We start from the raw sequence: 16949 nt of genomic DNA, 5'->3' as shown, positions 1-16949 counted from the left end.
ATCCTATCCTTCTGTGGAAAAGGATACGCCATAAGAATCCTTTTGGGAACATGTAGTCTCCTATCGGAGACTCCCAAGCCTTTTCGCACAATTCGCTTAGCTCAAATGAGGACGGAAACGTGACCTCAGGCTTTTTCCCTTTATACATGTGAACCCTCGTGTCAGGGACAGGGGGTTCCTCAGTGATATGCAAATCCTCTTTTATGGCAATAATCATGTATCGAATACTCTTTGCCACCTTCGGCTGTAATTTTGCGTCCTCAGTCGACACTAGAGTCAGTATCTGTGTCAGCGACCTGGGATATGGGGCGCTTTTGAGACCCTGAAGGTCCTGGCGCCACAGGAACAGGCACGGTCTGGCTACCTGACTGATCCCTAGCCTCAGCCTTGTCTAACCTTTTATGCAGGAGATTCACATTTGCATTTAAGACATTCAAACACTCCCCCTCCACATTAAGCGAGCCTTCCTCGTCAAACATGTCGACACACACGTACCGACACACTTCATACACACAGGGAAACTCTTTTCTGAAGACAGTATCCCCTTTAAGGCCCTTTGGAGAGACAGAGAGAGAGTATGCCAGCACACACCCCAGCGCAATGACCCTGGAGACCAACACAAAATTTTTTCCCCAGCAGCGCTGTATAATATCTTATCCGCCAATTATGTGCCCCCCCCCCCCCCCCCCCTCTCTTTTAAACACCCCTTCACCGTGCGAAAAGCAGGGGAGAGTCCGGGGAGCTTCCTCTCAGCTTTCTGTGGAGAGAAAAATGGCGCTGGTGAGTGCTGAGGGAGAAGCCCCGCCCCCTCGGCGGCGGGCTTCGGTCCCGCTCAAATTTGTGTAAAAATGGTGGGGGCTCTTTTATATACATGTACAGTGCCCAGCTGTACATGTATATATCTTTTTGCAATGTTTTGAGGTGTTATTATTGCTGCCCAGGGCGCCCCCCCTGCGCCCTGCACCCATACAGTGACCGGAGTATGTGAGGTGTGTGGAGCAATGACGCACAGCTGCGGTGCTGTGCGTTACCTCAGTGAAGCCGCTGAAGGCTTCTGCCGCCTGAGACGTCTTCTTGCTTCTGTTCTTCTGGCTCTGTGAGGAGAACGGCGGTGTGGCTCCAGGGGTGGACGCCCAGGACGAACCTGTGTTCACCCCCTCTGGAGCTAATGGTGTCCAGTAGCCGAGGAAGCAGATCCTATCATTTAAGTAGGTCTGCTCCTCTCTCCCCAGTCCCTCGATGCAGGGAGCCTGTTGCCAGCAGTGCTCCCTGTAAAAATAGAAAAATCCAAACAAAAATGCTTTCTAATGCAAAGAACTCAGGAGAGCTCCCAGCAGTGCGCCCATCTTCCTCTGGGCACAGTGTAAAACTGAGGTCTCGAGGAGGGACATAGAGGGAGGAGCCAGTGCACACCCAGAATCCAAAGCTTTCTTAAAGTGCCCTATCTCCTGCAGAGCCCGTCTATTCCCCATGGTCCTTACGGAGTCCCCAGCATCCTCTAGGACGTTAGAGAAACCATGTGCACTGCAGGGGGGGCAGATATAACATTTGCAGAGAGAGTTAGATTTGGGTGGGTTATTTTATTTCTGTGCAGGGTAACTACTGGCTGCTTTATTTTTATACTGCAATTTATATTGCAGATTGAACACACCACACCCAAATCTAACTCTCTCTGCACATGTTATATCTGCCCCCCCCCCCCCTGCAGTGCACATGGTTTTGCCCAACTGCTAAAAAATTTCCTGCTGCGATCAACTTGGAATTACCCCCATAAAGCGGTGAGGTAATGAACCAACACACAACAATAAGATAGCAGAGCTAACCAAACAGAGGAAAGCAACACTAACTATAAAAGGATAGCAACGCTAATCAAACAGAATAGGGAAAGGAACAGCAAACCCAACCATAACACTTACAACCAGGTAAGCAGGAAAACGAAGTACTGAGGCGGGCGCCCAGCATCCACTACGGACTACGAGAAAAATAATTACCGGCAGGTATTAAATTCCTATATTCTCTTACGTACTAGTGGGTACTGGGGAATACTAGATTACCATGGGGACATCCCAAAGCTCCCAGAACGGGTAGGAGAGTGCTGCAACCCCTGCAAAACCGCCTGACCAAACTGAAGGTCATCCTTGGCCAAGGTGTTGAACCCATAGAGTTGACAAACGTGTTCGAACCAGACCAAGTAGCTGCCCGGTACAACTGTAAGGCTGAGACACCCTGGGCAGCCGCCCAGGAAGAACCCACCGATCCCGTGTAGTGGGCCTGAATAGAACTCGGCAATTGCAGAGCTGATGAAGTATAGGCTTTTTGAATAGTCAATTTAAGCCAACCAGCAAAAGAACGATTGGAGGCAGGACGACCAATTTTAGTAGCATCATATAGGACAAACAGCGAGTCAGACTTCCTATAACGAGCAGTCCTTCTGATGTAATCCTCAAAGTCCTCACCACATCCAGGAACTTTGGAGCAACAGAAGTGTCAGATAACACTGTAACCACAATTGGTTAAGTTCATGAAAGGTTAACACTACCTTTGGCAAAAACTGGGTGAGCTCTGAGTTCCGCCCTATCCTCATGAAATATCAAAGACAGGCTCTTATAGGAGAAGGCCCCCCATTCCGACACACGTCTTGCAGAGGCTAAGGCCAGCAACATGACTGTCTTCTACATTAGATATTTCAAGTCTACCCTATACAAGAGTCCAAACCAGTCCGACTGAAGAAAAGCCAAGACCACATTGAGATCCCACAGAGCCGTGGGAGGGACAAAGGGAGGTTGAATGTGCATAACTCCCTTTTGAAAGTCTGTACTTCAGGAAGTACTGCCAGTTGTTTCTGGAAGAAGATAGGGAGAGCCAAATCTGAACTTTGATAGAGCCTAATCGTAGACCTTTATCCACGCCTGCCTGCAGGAACAGTAGAAACGGCCCAGACCAAATTCCACTGGGGATAATTTTCTACCCTTGCACTAGGAAACATATTTCTTCCAAAGACGGTGGTAAGGATTGGATGTAACCACCTTACGGGCCTGGATCATATTTGAAACAACCTTGGATGGGAGACCCTTTCTCCCTCTCAACTTCCACGCCGTTAAATGTAGCCGCTGTAAGTCTGCATAGACAAACGGTCCTTGTTGAAGAAGTTCCTTGAGAAGCAGCAGAGGCCAGGGCTCCTCCAGAGACAAGTTCAGGAGGTCCACACACCAGGCCCGTCGAGGCCAATCCGGCAATGAGAATTGCCTGAACTATTTTCTTTTTGAATCTTTTTATAATTCTTGGAAAGAGAGGAATTGGAGGAAACAGGTAAACTAACTGGTCAGTCCACTGCGTCATCAGAGTGTCTACCGCTAACACCTGCAGGTCCCTTGTTCTGGAACATTTACGACGGAGCTCCTTGTGGAGACGAGAAGCCATCAGGTCTATATGTGGACAACCCCATCGGTGAATAAGTTGTTGAAACACCTGAGGGTGAAGGCCCCATTCCTCTGGATGGAGGTTGTGCCTGCTTAGGATGTTCGCTGCACAGTTGTCCACTCCTGGAATGTAAATGGCTGAGATGGCCCTTGCGTTGGCTTCCGCCGAGAGGAGTATTCTTGACACCTCACGCATTGTGGCCCTGCTTGTAGTTCCTCTCTGTCGGTTGATGTACGCTACTGCCGTGGCATTGTCCAACTGCACCTGGATTGCCCAATACCAAAGGAGGCATGAGGCCTGTAGGAGAGCATTGTAAATCGCTCTGAGTTCCAGGATGGTGATTTGAAGAGCAGAGTCCTGAAACAACCATGTACCCTGGAATTGCGCCCCTTGGGTCACAGCCCCCCAACCCCGGAGGTTGGCATCTATTGTTAACAGAGTCCAAGACTGGGTATTGAAACTCCCACCCTCCACAAGATGGGAAACTTGTATCCACCATAGCAAGGATATCCTTGCTTTCGGAGACAGGGCTACATGCTGATGCATGTGCAGGTGAGATCCTGACCATTTGTCCAACAGATCCAGTTAAAAATGGCCATTCATGGAACCTGCCATACTGTATTGCCTCGTAGGAGGCCACCATCTTGCCCAGTAAGCGAATGCAAAGATGAATTGAGATCCCGCGTGGTTTCAGTACTGAGCGGACCATAGACTGAATAGTCAAAGCCCTGTCCTTTGAAAGGTAAACCTTCTGAGACACTGTATCCAGGAACTGAATTCTCCGAGATGGTTCCAGGAGCAATTCCTGGAAATTGAGGATCCATCCATTGCCCATAAGTAGACGAATAGTCAAGTCGATGCTGTGCAGCAGCTGTTCCCGGGACACCTTTATCAGGAGATTGTCTAAGTACGGGATTATGTTGATACCCATCATGCGTAATTGTAGCATCATCACTGGCATGACTTTCGTGAACACCCTTTGGGCTGTGGAGAGACCAAAGTGTAAGACCTGAACTTAAAATGTTGGTCCAGTGCAGCGTACCGGAGGAACGCTTGGTGAGGGGCCATGTTGGGATATGTAGGGACACTAGAAACTCCCCCTCTTCCAGACTTGCTATCACTGCTCTTTTTTTTTTTTTAAACTGTTTTTATTTTTTTATTTTCATAATGTAAAGAGTTACATACAGTGGTAAGTCAAAATAAAAAACTACAGGAAGGGCAGAAATACATACATCCCCGCAATCCAAGAACTGGGGGTATCACAGTACCCTTCAACTCGTGCCACCTAATTCCGCATATCCATACACTGTAAACTATTGTAAACCACTGATAAACTTCATAAAATGATAAGGGGAAAAACAAGAAGGGAGAGGGGAAGGGGGGAGACAAGACAAGACAATTCACTCCGTAGTCGCGTGGAGTACATACAGTACAAACAATCTATGAACTCATCAACCTCAAAACAGCAAGGTGTATACTTATATCAATTAGCATCCACATGTTTATAAAGAATCCATGAGGTATTTTTAAAGAGCCTTTCAATATGGCCCTGTGTAGCAATGTCTAGACTGTCAATGTAAAGCTCCCATTTCGAATAAAAGCGAGCAACACCCCTCTCAATGTCTGGCAAGGTGGCTTGGCGTTCAAAATAGAGAACCCGTAAAAGCACATTTTTTAATTCCCCTAAAGAGGGAGACGACTTTTTCGTCCAATGATTCAAAATAACTTTGTTAGCCACCGTGAGAATGACCGTGAGAATGGGCGTCACGCCTCCTATCTGGGCCAAGAGGCCAGCCCTCAAAACAGTTGCATAAACAGGCTATGGGGTCTCTGGCAACCCCCAATGAGAGAGTTTGATTAATGAACACAATAACTTTGTTCCAAAACATAGCAATTTTCGTACATGTCCAAAAGCAGTATAAGAAGGAGGCCCTTGACACGCGGCATTTTAAGCATTCACTAGTCCCATCCGGGATCATATGTGCTCTTTGGGCTGGGGCTATATAAGCCCTATGTAGTAACTTAAAATACACTTCCTGAAGCTGAGCAGAGTGTAAATATTTAAATGTAAACTGACAGGATTTCAGTAGGATTGACTGCGCCGGGAAATCCGGTATATCCCCCTCCCAATTAGAAACCGTACGGTTCCACAGCTTTTCCGCCTGCACCACCCGTAAATGATCATAATAGTATGATAATCGATAAGTAGAGGCATTCGTGAGAGTGAGGAGAGTGGCTATCGGATCCGGTATGTCTGGCGAGGACATAGGGGCAACCATAGTAGTGACAAAATGTCGGGCTTGCAGGTACATATAAAAATTTTAATTCGATATACCATATCTGGACTTCAATTCCTCAAAGGACAGCATATGCCGTCCACCAGGGTCAAATACGTCTCTAATAGACGAAATTCCCAGCTCCCGCCACTGCTTAAAGTTAGCATTTTCCAGCCCAGGACTGAAGCAAGGGTTTCCCCAGAAAGTTGTGTAACGGGAGGAGGTCGGGTGTCTATGTAATTTAGAATTGCAATAGTGCCAGGCTCCATGAGTATCAGAAAGAATAATATTTGACTTAAGTGATGCCGGCAGTTTGTTCTTTGGGGTGTCAAGGAGAGCGCTGGGGGAGAAGGGGGCAAACAGTTCCTCCTCCAATGTGTAATTGGTGAAGCATGAACGCTGCCATAACCAGTCCGTGACATAACGGAACATCACTGCTCTACTGAACACTTCCAAGTCTGGAATCCCCAGCCCCCCCTCCGCCCGTGGCAACTGAAGTTTAGCATAAGAAATCCTAGGTTTCCTCCCTCCCCATAAAAATTTAGAGAACATGGAATTTACAGACTTAGTGTCTTTTTTTTGTGAGGCGTAATGGCAGCATCTGCAAAATATATGAGAGCTTCGGGAACACCACGCTTTTAAGGACCATGGCCCTACCCAGCAAGAACAAAGGCAAATTAACCCACCCGTTTAGGAGGACATGGACAGCCGTCAGGACCGGTGTAACATTAACTGCATATAACAGTTCCAGTGACGTGGGAATCATTATCCCCAAATATTTAAGAGCCCTCTGGGTCCTAGGGAACTGGGATAAAACCGGATGCATATTAAAAGAAGACGCATCTCCCGATAGAGGCATTAGTTCCGATTTGGAAAGATTAACCTTGTAACCCGCAAAGGATCCAAAGCTGTCAATGATGGAAACTATAGGTCCTATTGATCTGCTGGGGTCAGCGATAAATAGCAACATATCAGCAGCAAACAATGCTATCTTAACCTCCAGCCTGCCCACAAAAATGCCTCTAGAGGAAGACGCATCACGGAGGGCTATCGCCAGTGGCTCCAGGGCCAGAGCGAAAAGCAGTGGGGATAGGGGGCAGCCCTGGTGGGTGCCTCTCTGAATGTAAAAGGGGGAAGAAATATAGCCATTTCCTAATACCTGCGTGGCAGGGTCTTTGTATAAGCGAGCCAACACATCTACAAAGGCAGACGGGGCCCCAAACCTATGTAGGGTATCAAATAAATGGTCCCAAGTCACCATATCGAATGCCTTTTCGGCATCAAGTGATAGGATAGCATTGGTGTCCGTATCTGAGGAAGACTGTAACCTCTGCATTACTGTTAAAACTTTTCTGATATTGACAACCGCCTGACGGCCCCAAATGAATCCCGACTGATCTGGGTGGACAATAGAGGGCAATATAAGTTTCATCCTGTCAGCTAATATCTTGGTAAACAATTTATAATCCGTATTAAGCAGAGAAATAGGCCTATAAGATTCCGGGAGTTCCGGATCCCTACCCGGCTTCGGCAACACCCTAAGGAACGCTGAGTTAAAGAAACTAGGGAGGGCCTGACCTGAGAGCAATTCATTAAAAAATACCTGCAATGTGTCCCGGATATGGGGCAATAGGATTTTGTAATAATCATTGGAGAGGCCATCTGGTCCCAGCGCCTTTCCAGTTTTCAGTGCCTTATCACCCTTCTCCACCTCCTCCCCCGAGATGCGTGCCATAAGGGATGAGGCCTGACTGTCAGACATCTGAGGTAAACTCCTGTTAGCCCAAAAGGCCTCTTTAATAGGCAGATTACTAGGAGGCTGAGAATACAATTGGGAATAAAAAGAACTCGGCACCTCAGTAATCTTGGCATTAGTCCGGACCCTAGTACCGTCACTAGTGCGGAGGGATTTAATTATCGAAGAGGAGTGACACCCTTTCAATAAGAAGAACATTAATTTACCCGGTTTATTACCATATCTATAAAAGGAGGCATTCCTATAAAAGGTGTGCTTGGCTTCCAAATGGTTTAGAATATTATCAAAAACGGCCTTTTTATTATTATAAACAGCCCTATTAGTTGGGGTTGATGATTGCTTAAACCTTTGAAAGGCCGTCGTCAAGTTAGCCTGGGCTTCCAAGTATGAGCCATCTAATTGCCTATCCCTGTGTGCACAGTAAGACATAATAACCCCTCTCATGACGGGCTTAGACGCCTGCCAGAACGTCAGAGGCTTCTCAGACTCACAACTAGCATTATTACTCTTGTAATCTAGCCATGCCGCTTCCAACAGGTTACAGAATTTCAGTGAATTAGCCAGATGCGCCGGGAATCGCCACTTCCTCACCGGGCCCTTATCCACGTGCACCAACAGTTTAATCCAACATAGGGCATGATCCGAAATGCTAATAGCTTCGATCCTAGCATCCATGACCTTAGGGAACATATGTTCTGACAACAGCAGGTAGTCAATGCGGGAGAGCGTACCATATGCAGCTGATAAGCAAGTATAATCCCGTTCTAGCGGATAGCATGCCCTCCACACATCCACCACCCGCAGTCGGCGTGTTATATACTGAACACCAACTTTTGGGGTGCTATTCCCCCGACTCGAAGCCACATTCCTATCTAAAACAGGAGACGAAACCACATTGAAATCCCCCCTAGCACAATGTTAGAATCTGTATGACCATACAATTTGTTCATCATATCTAGGAAAAACGCTTTGGGGCGGTTATTCGGAGCATATATGTTACATAGCAATAAGCGTGTGCAATCTACTGTGACGTCTGCAATAACATACCGACCCTGCGGACCAACCTTTACAGAATGAACAATATGAGATAGTGACTGTCTAATCAGTATGGCCACCCCCCGTGCCTTAGAGGAGTATGGGGCCGAGGCCAACACTGACCACCGAAGTGTGTTAAGTTTGGCTATCTCTAGAGGGAGGAGGTGCGTTTCCTGCAGGAATGCTATATCCATGCGGAGCTTGTTCAGATATATAAGGATTTTTTTCCTCTTAGCCGGGGAGTAAATACCCCCCCACATTCCATGTGCTAATTGTTAGAGACGACATGCAGCTAATCTAAACAAACCCAATGAAGTAATGACGAGTACATAAAGGAAGTAGTGGTCCAGCCACCGCTGCTCCAGCCACCGCGACACTTCAGCAAACATACAGGGGCGACAAGACAAGACACAAAGAGAGTAGCAACACATTAAAAAAAAGAGACATAACATCAACTCGCCTCCACCGTCCAAGAAATAAGAACTTCCAACCATATAGAAACCCGTAAGGCTAACTTCAAACATGGCGTGCTTACCCCTAGCACACCCCAGCCAGTAGCGACATTTAAAGAGATAAATGAGAATCCCAGCTTCCACCCAGCCCAACTGAACAGATTAAACTGAGGCTAAGGAAAAGAGGGTGTCTGGTACTTATAAACTAGATGAGGATCATTTAGGCAGTTATTCCCCGTTCATGGGTACTATACAAATAGCAGACATATGAGCAGTCCCGGCCGGAACCCCCAGGCCATCCATCAAGTAACCGATGCAACTCCCGACTCAGGGTCTATGATGTGGAACGTGGAGAAGTAGGGGAAGACGAATGTCCCGATTTCCTTCCTTCAGACAGATATCCAGCTGCGTCAGCTACATTAGAAAAGTCACAAAAGGAGTCCCCCTCAAAGATCCGTAAACATGCAGGGTACAATAGTGCAAACTTCCTGCCCTCCTGGACCAGGCGAGAGCAAATCTGGGAGAAGTCCTTGCGAGCTCGGGATACTTCTGCAGAGTAATCCTGAAAGAGACGAATGTCCCCACCATCCCATGAAAGCCCTGTGTCTCCTGGAAGCAGACCAAATAGCTTCTTTATGAAGAAAGTTTAAACAGCGAAAAATCACCACGTGGCCTCGCGTTCTGACCCGTCATGGTGGTAGAGAAGGCCCACCGTTTAGGACCGCCCATGTGTCTTGGATTTCCAACAACTCCGGGAGGTACACCTGTAAAAAACGGTACAGGTCTGGCCCTTTAATAGAGTCTGCTAGGCCCATGATCCTGAGGTTATTCCTCCTCGACCTGTTTTCCAGGTCGTCTAATTTATTCATAACTTGGTAATAGGGTTTCTGCATAGTGTCAGCATTCGTTTTTAATTCTGTCACATCTTGGAATACTTCCCCCAATCTTTGCTCAGTGGATAATACTCTCTGGGACAGCTGTTTCATCTGAGACTTAATGTCCTGTGCCACCTGCGTCAGCTTAGCAGCGTGCGCGTCCATGAGGGGCCCCATCGTTACCTGGATTGCTTTCACTACATCCTCATATGAAACTGGAGCTGCAGGGTCAGGAGAGGCAGGCCGAGATCTGTCATCCAGCGGCTGTGTGCCCTCCAGTGTGTCCGGTGCAGCGGCCATATTGGATTCTGCCCGGCGCCGCTCAGAGCGGGATCTCTGCTGCTTTGCTGGCATGGGAGAGGTGAGAAACTTCTCCATAAGATGGAGGAGACCTTCCCCTCACAGAGGCTGCGGGAACCGCCGGGATTGAAGCCGCTAACGCAGCGCTGCGTGCTGTGCTGGCCGGGGTAGCAGCAGAGCTCTCACACCAGGCACCCGATCACATGAGAGCCGGAACCGGAAGTCTCTGCTATCACTGCTCTTAGTGATTCCATCATGAATCTGAACACTTGAAGATAAGGGTTCAGGGATTTGAGGTTCAAGATCGGCCATACAGAGCCATCCGGCCTCGGGACTGCAAAGAGACTTGAGTGCAGCGAAGGAAGTACTGGAATAGTAACTCCTCTAGAAAGCAGTTTTTGTACTGCCTCCTACAAGGAAACCCGTGCTACAGGTGAAGCTGTTAAGGAACTTAGTATCCTTAAAAATGTAACACTGCTATGACTGTATCGGCTCGTAGAGCCCTGTGGCTGCGACAGTGGTCAGCAGATGCTGATTTACAAAAAAAAAAGAAAAAGGGGTTGAGAACCTTCCTTTTACAGGTGATGCCTTGTTTGGGGAAGAACTGAACAAGTGGATATCTCAGGCGACTGTAGGTGAATCTACATATCTGCCGTCTGCTACGCCACAGGCTAGACGTCCCTGTCCTGGGCCCTATCTGCAGTCCTTTTGGGTGGCCAGATTCAGAAGCAATGCCAGAGGTGCCTCCAATGCTGTTAGAAGAACTCGTGGTAAGTCCCGTAAACCGGCTACTGCTGGAACTTCGGACCAGGCTTCAGGATCATCTTCCACAAAGCCTTCCGCGTGACGGTGGGCCCCTGCAGCAAGGCAACTTTCAGGTAGGTGCTCGCCTTCAATTTTTCGCCCACATATAGGCAGAGTCCTGCTGGGATCCTTGGGTGAGGGTCCTCATATCCCAAGGATACCGGCTGGAATTCCAGGAATTCCCTCCTCTCAGATTCTTCAGGTCAGGCTTACCAGCCTCAAAGTTTGCAGCAGCTTGGATATATTGTAGTAATGTAACTATCTCTTCCTAAGCAACCCTTTCAGAATTCCAGGAGAATGGGAATTAAGAACGAAGATATTTCAGGCAGTTGTGGACAAGTTTGGCTGCTCAGAAATAGAAATAGATTTACATTATTATCCTGCACCCGTACCTTTGAAGATTTATTAAACTCTTGAATATACTGGATACTAGAACAGTAGATCAGTGGATTATATCCTTTATTTTCCAAATTGGATTTCTGGATACTGACTTTTAAAAAAAAAAAACTTAACTCTTTTTCTTTTTCTCTTTTTTCTGCCTTTCTTGGTCTGTAAAAGCCCTGTTCAGTGACATTGATAAACAGTAATCCAGGTGTATGGAGAATTTAGTCTCTGCATAGCTGTTATTTAATGCGGAACATGAGCAATTAGCACTTACTGATGAAGATGCTGAGGGTTTTTGCTGAGTTTTGTGACTTTGAACAATTACCTAAGGAAAATCCCATTGATGTTTATCATAGGTTATTAGCATTGGAAAAGAAGGAGGTGGATCTCCTGCTGCACGGCAAATTTCTGTCTGATTATTTCCATAAAAAAACCTATTCCACATTAAAAATATTCCTACCATTGGCAGAGGAAACCCGGGCCTTTTGCAGCAGGTGGTGCATCGTCCTTAATAAATGCTCACTTGATCTTCTTTTACTTGTAATAGAAGAGGTGGGGGTTGAACTGAAGAAGGTGAGATCTGATATTTTGGCTTTCCGCAGTAGAAACCCTTTGTGTGGACACCTCACAACAATGGTTGGATAAAATTAAAACACAGGTTGACAACTATCGAAAAGAGCTAGTGGCATTTAAACGTACTAAACTTGTGAAAGTTGAAAGTGATTATAAAGATCACTGCGTGTACCGCTGGCTGATTGGCAATGATAACCCTCCTCCGTTCAGACAGAGGTTTGGTCGTAATAGGAATTATAATCTCCAACTAGATAGCTTGTCATCATCAGATAGGGACTCTTCAGACACCCAGGTTACACAAACCTTCTATTCAACGGGTTAACACTAGATCGAAAAACAATGAGGTTCCTTTAAACAGGGACAGCCCCACCCGCGGTAGGGAAAACACAAAAGAAAAGAAAAAACATTGAAACGTCAGAAGACACAGTAATTAACCTCTCATCATATAAGCTGACTACACCTGAAAAGTCTCTCCCCTCACGGGGATTGACTTTTATACCTACCACCCATTTTGTCGAATTTGGATGGGCTGTGGATAGGTTTAAAGTTGGTCGTAAACTTAAATTGGCAGAGAAATTTGAAACTCACTTGGTTAGTGACATATCATCCAAAACACCAAAAAAGGGGAGTACCTATGATCCATTATCATATAATCCTAGCATCAGGACGTTTACTAGAATGTTGGGGAATGATGTTCATGAGAATATCAAGAAACAAAGACTAGCGATACACAACTTGGATTCACTTGAACGTAAGGCCATGAAAGATCTCAGAGATAATTCGTCCATCACTATTTGGATGGCTGATAAAGGTGGGGCGGTGGTTGTGCTTAACACCATCGATTACAACAATGAGGCCTTTAGACAATTAAGTGACTCCAAGACTTATAAATTACTGTCAGGTGACCCGGTGGGTGCATTTAAAAATCGTCTGGACTCTACTTTGGATTTGGCAATGAATAATGGGTGGATTGATTTAGATACGGTTAACTATTTACGTACGGATTTCCCTATATGCCCTGTCTTGCATGTTCTACCGAAGATTCACAAGACCTTTAATAAACCTCCAGGGCGACCGATTATTTCGGCCCAAGGCTCACTATTTGCCCCAATAGCCAAGTATGTAGACACATTTTTACAATTTAGTGTCATGGAAACATCAAGCTATTTGAGAGATACAAACGATTTTTTGGCACTCAGGGATACACCATATGCACCGCATAGCATTATGGTGACTCTAGATGTTGTGTCTCTGTATACCATCATTCTCCATTTGGATGGTTTATATACAGTTAAAGAAGCTCTATTAAAGTCATACACTGGTAACCCACCAATAGAATTTCTACTTTCATTGATGGAACTGGTTTTGACATATAACTATTTTACTTTTGGGGACAGGTATTACCTCCAGACCGCGGGAACTGCTATGGGGAGTAATCTGGCGCCAGTTTATGCTAATCTGTATATGGATGGTTATGAAACCGCCAATTTAGTCACACGGTTTGGTGGTAATATCGGTTCTTTCGTCGATTTTTATAGACAATATTTTTTTGATTTGGCTTGGATCAGAATCAGCACTTCTCAATATGGTAGAAACTTTGAATCAACTTGACTCGCCAGTCAAGTTTACTTTGAATTATGATTTTAAGACTATCAATTTTTTGGATGTCACTATCTTTGTCACTGAACAGGGCTATGGGTACAGGGCTCCTTTATCGGAAGGAGACAGATCGAAACACCTTTTTGTCATTTGATAGTCACCATCCTAAAGCATTAAAACAAAGCCTCCTGATATCACACTTCGTACGGGTCTTCCGGAACAATTCGGATGAGGAAACAGCAATACTACAGATTGAGATGAAGAACAGGTTTTTGAGTAGGGGCTATGACCGATTGACCATTGACTCTTGTCTACATAAAGCTAAGAATATCTTTATGGGTATGAGGAAACTAAGGACTAATGAGAACCCGTTTGTCATTAATACTACCTTCAATGTGGCAGGTCCACTTGTGAGATGGGCAGTGAAGAAATTCTGGCCTGTAGTTAGGAGCAATCCAGTCTAAAAAAAGAAACTTCCAAAGAAACCTTTAATTAGCTTGAGACGTGGGAGGAATCTCAAGGATATACTTATGCAGCCCAACCAACCATTCACAGGGATGGCTAATACCTGGTTGGGATCAGTTAAATTGGGATGCTTTAGATGCCCCAACTTTACAACATGTTGGAGTATGTCGACAGGACAATACTTCCATCACCCACATACGGGTAAGAGAATTCCCATACGACATCGGGTTGGCTGCTTGTCTGACTATGTGATTTACACTCTTACTTGCCCTTGTTCGCGTGTATACGTTGGAAAGAGGATTAGTCCTTTCAGGGAAAGAATGGCGAACCATTGAACATCGATTCACCAGGCTCTGGAACAAGGTGGTTCAGATAAGTCAGTGGCACGGCACTTCTACATGGCAAGGCACTATCTTTTCGCTAAAAAGCATGATTATTGATAGAATTGAGAAGCCACGCAGAGGTGGTGACCGTGGTAGGATGTTACTGAGATGTGAAGCAGCGTGGATCTAAAAGTTGGACACTATTTACCTCGTGGACTCAATGATGCCATACAATATAGTGTATTCTAGGATTGAAGGACTATTCCTCCTCTAAATTACTCCAGTTAAACTAACGTTTTTGCTTTTTATTTTTTATTCATTTTTTGATAATTTTCAGATATATACAAAAATTTTTTGCAAAGGTGTTAGATCTGTCTACTCTTAAGATATTGTGGGAATTCCCATATTTTATTAGTGTTTGTATTTGACTTGGTCAGGTGTCTTTTTTATTCAATTTTGTGAAAGTATTTGTTATACTCTGATACTTGCCTGCAGGCCCTGACTACATTATGTATCTACCATTCTTAAGCTAATGGCCTGGACCTGTCTGCCTTGGAACGCAAGCTGCATGCAGCTAGAATGCAGAGTGAGCTGTGTTCATGTTGACTGGTGGGAGCGGTGGTCAGGTGACTATTTGAACTCCGTTAGCTTTGCTATAGAAACTCATCTGGCCATATGAGGGAATCTGTTTTGTGAGCACCGCCGTTAGCCGCAGACTTCCGGGTAATGTTGTTGGAGGACCAGGAAGCGCAGCTTTAGGTGGAATGCACGCTATGGTTTTAGTGACACGCAGGTTACGGGTTACGGGTATTGTATAACCTATTTGGTTCTGTGTTAACAACACGTTACTGCTATTTTATGTAAAGCGCTGATGGTCTTTTGGAGTGGTGATACAAATGCGGTCAGGTCATGATGTAAGCTGAGGTAATTGTATTACATTTAAATGTGTTACCTCTACATTGAGCTTAACATGGGGTTAATTGTTAATTGAATCATTGTTTCTTGGGGGTGGGTCTTTGGAGTATATATGTATGGTTTGTCCATTGCCTAGATAGCTTGACAAAGGTCCCAGAGAGGACTGAAACGTTGCTGCTACTCTTTGCACGGATGTCACTTTGAAACTTTTGAAAGTTTTGCCTTTTAATTGGAAGACTGGTGAGTGCTCCTAACTTCTATGGCTATATATATATATATATATATATATATATATATACACATACACACACACATACATACATATATATGCACACATACATACATACATACATACATACATGGGGTACCCAATAGCACTAAATGTGAGTCTAAAGCAGCACCTCTAGAAGAACCTCCTGTTAGCCAAGGTTCAAAAACAACATCAATGCACAGATCTGAGGGCTCTAGATTAATGGTATTGTTCACGTACTTAATTGCAGTGGTATACAATAAAAGTTTCAAATACATTCAAGTAAAATGTATTCATAAAAATACAATAAAACATCAAGAGCATCAATAAGGTTTCACAAAGCTGTGTCTTCGGATTTATCCGATTTTACATTCAGTTTCTTTGTAGGTATAGATTCACTGAGTGACACAAATGCAGAAAGACAATTTGATCCAACGCGTTTTGTCCCTTAATGGGACTTCTTCAGGGGTACAGAAATCCACATGATAAAATCTAACAACCATTCGTATGAACAATACCAATTTAAAGAGGGTGTATATGATTTTTTTACAATCATACATACCGGATGCTTAGACAATGAGGTGGGAATACCTTGATAAACCGTCTACACCTCTAACTGTACCAGTTGAGGTAGGTATATAAAACCTTATAGATAAAAGACAAAAATATACACTTTGCGCGCACTGTTGAAAAAAAGGCTGCAGGATTCAAACGTGGATCTTACCTATCCACAAATCTATAGAACAAAAAAGAAAGATTCCTGCACACTTTTCCTAAGGTATTTCAAATTATAAGTCTTAATTAGTCTGATAAGGGGGCCATGCTGAGGGGTATACTTTTTTCCTTTTCTATTCCCCTCCTTTTCTCTGTCTGATTCTATTGCTTGTATTATATTACTATATTTCATATCTTTGAAGCAAATGTATAATTTTCCTTTTATAAGCAAACCCGCAGAGGTTGCATCTAGACATATATATCTTTAAATCATTAGGAATATTCTGTTCATATAAGAATGCACGCCAGTCATATAGAATGTAAATCATAAGAATGTATTTCAACAAACAATTGCTACTCATAGAATTCACTTTTATCATTAAACAGTATTGGTCAAATACAATGCAAGTCACCATATAATAGTTTCACAGATTTAAACTATATAAGAAAAGAAATAGGATGAAAGAAGTGTGAGAGATGTATGTACTGTACTGTATGTGTGGATTTATTACTGGGGAGATATTTACTCAAAGCACTCGGCTAAATCCTAGATTTATTGATATATATTGGACAATATATATCTTAAATAAATACCTTAGGGGATTGGTTTTAGTATATGTATGTGTGTGTTTGTGTGTGTGTGTGTGTGTGTGGGGGAGGGGCAGCATGTGGCTGCATTGTCCACAGACCGCATGGGACAGAAGCTAGACTCCATTTTGGGAAAACTCCCATGATTCCAAAGTCTGTAACATATGGTTCAAAAGGGAATGCCAGCAGCCATTTTAGATTTGCAAGTCCAAACACATGG

The sequence above is a fragment of the Pseudophryne corroboree genome, chromosome 2, assembly GCF_028390025.1.
Source record: "Pseudophryne corroboree isolate aPseCor3 chromosome 2, aPseCor3.hap2, whole genome shotgun sequence".
Lineage (NCBI taxonomy): Eukaryota > Metazoa > Chordata > Amphibia > Anura > Myobatrachidae > Pseudophryne > Pseudophryne corroboree.
The sequence above is the reverse complement of the archived record's forward strand: the minus strand, read 5'-3'. Positions refer to the sequence as shown.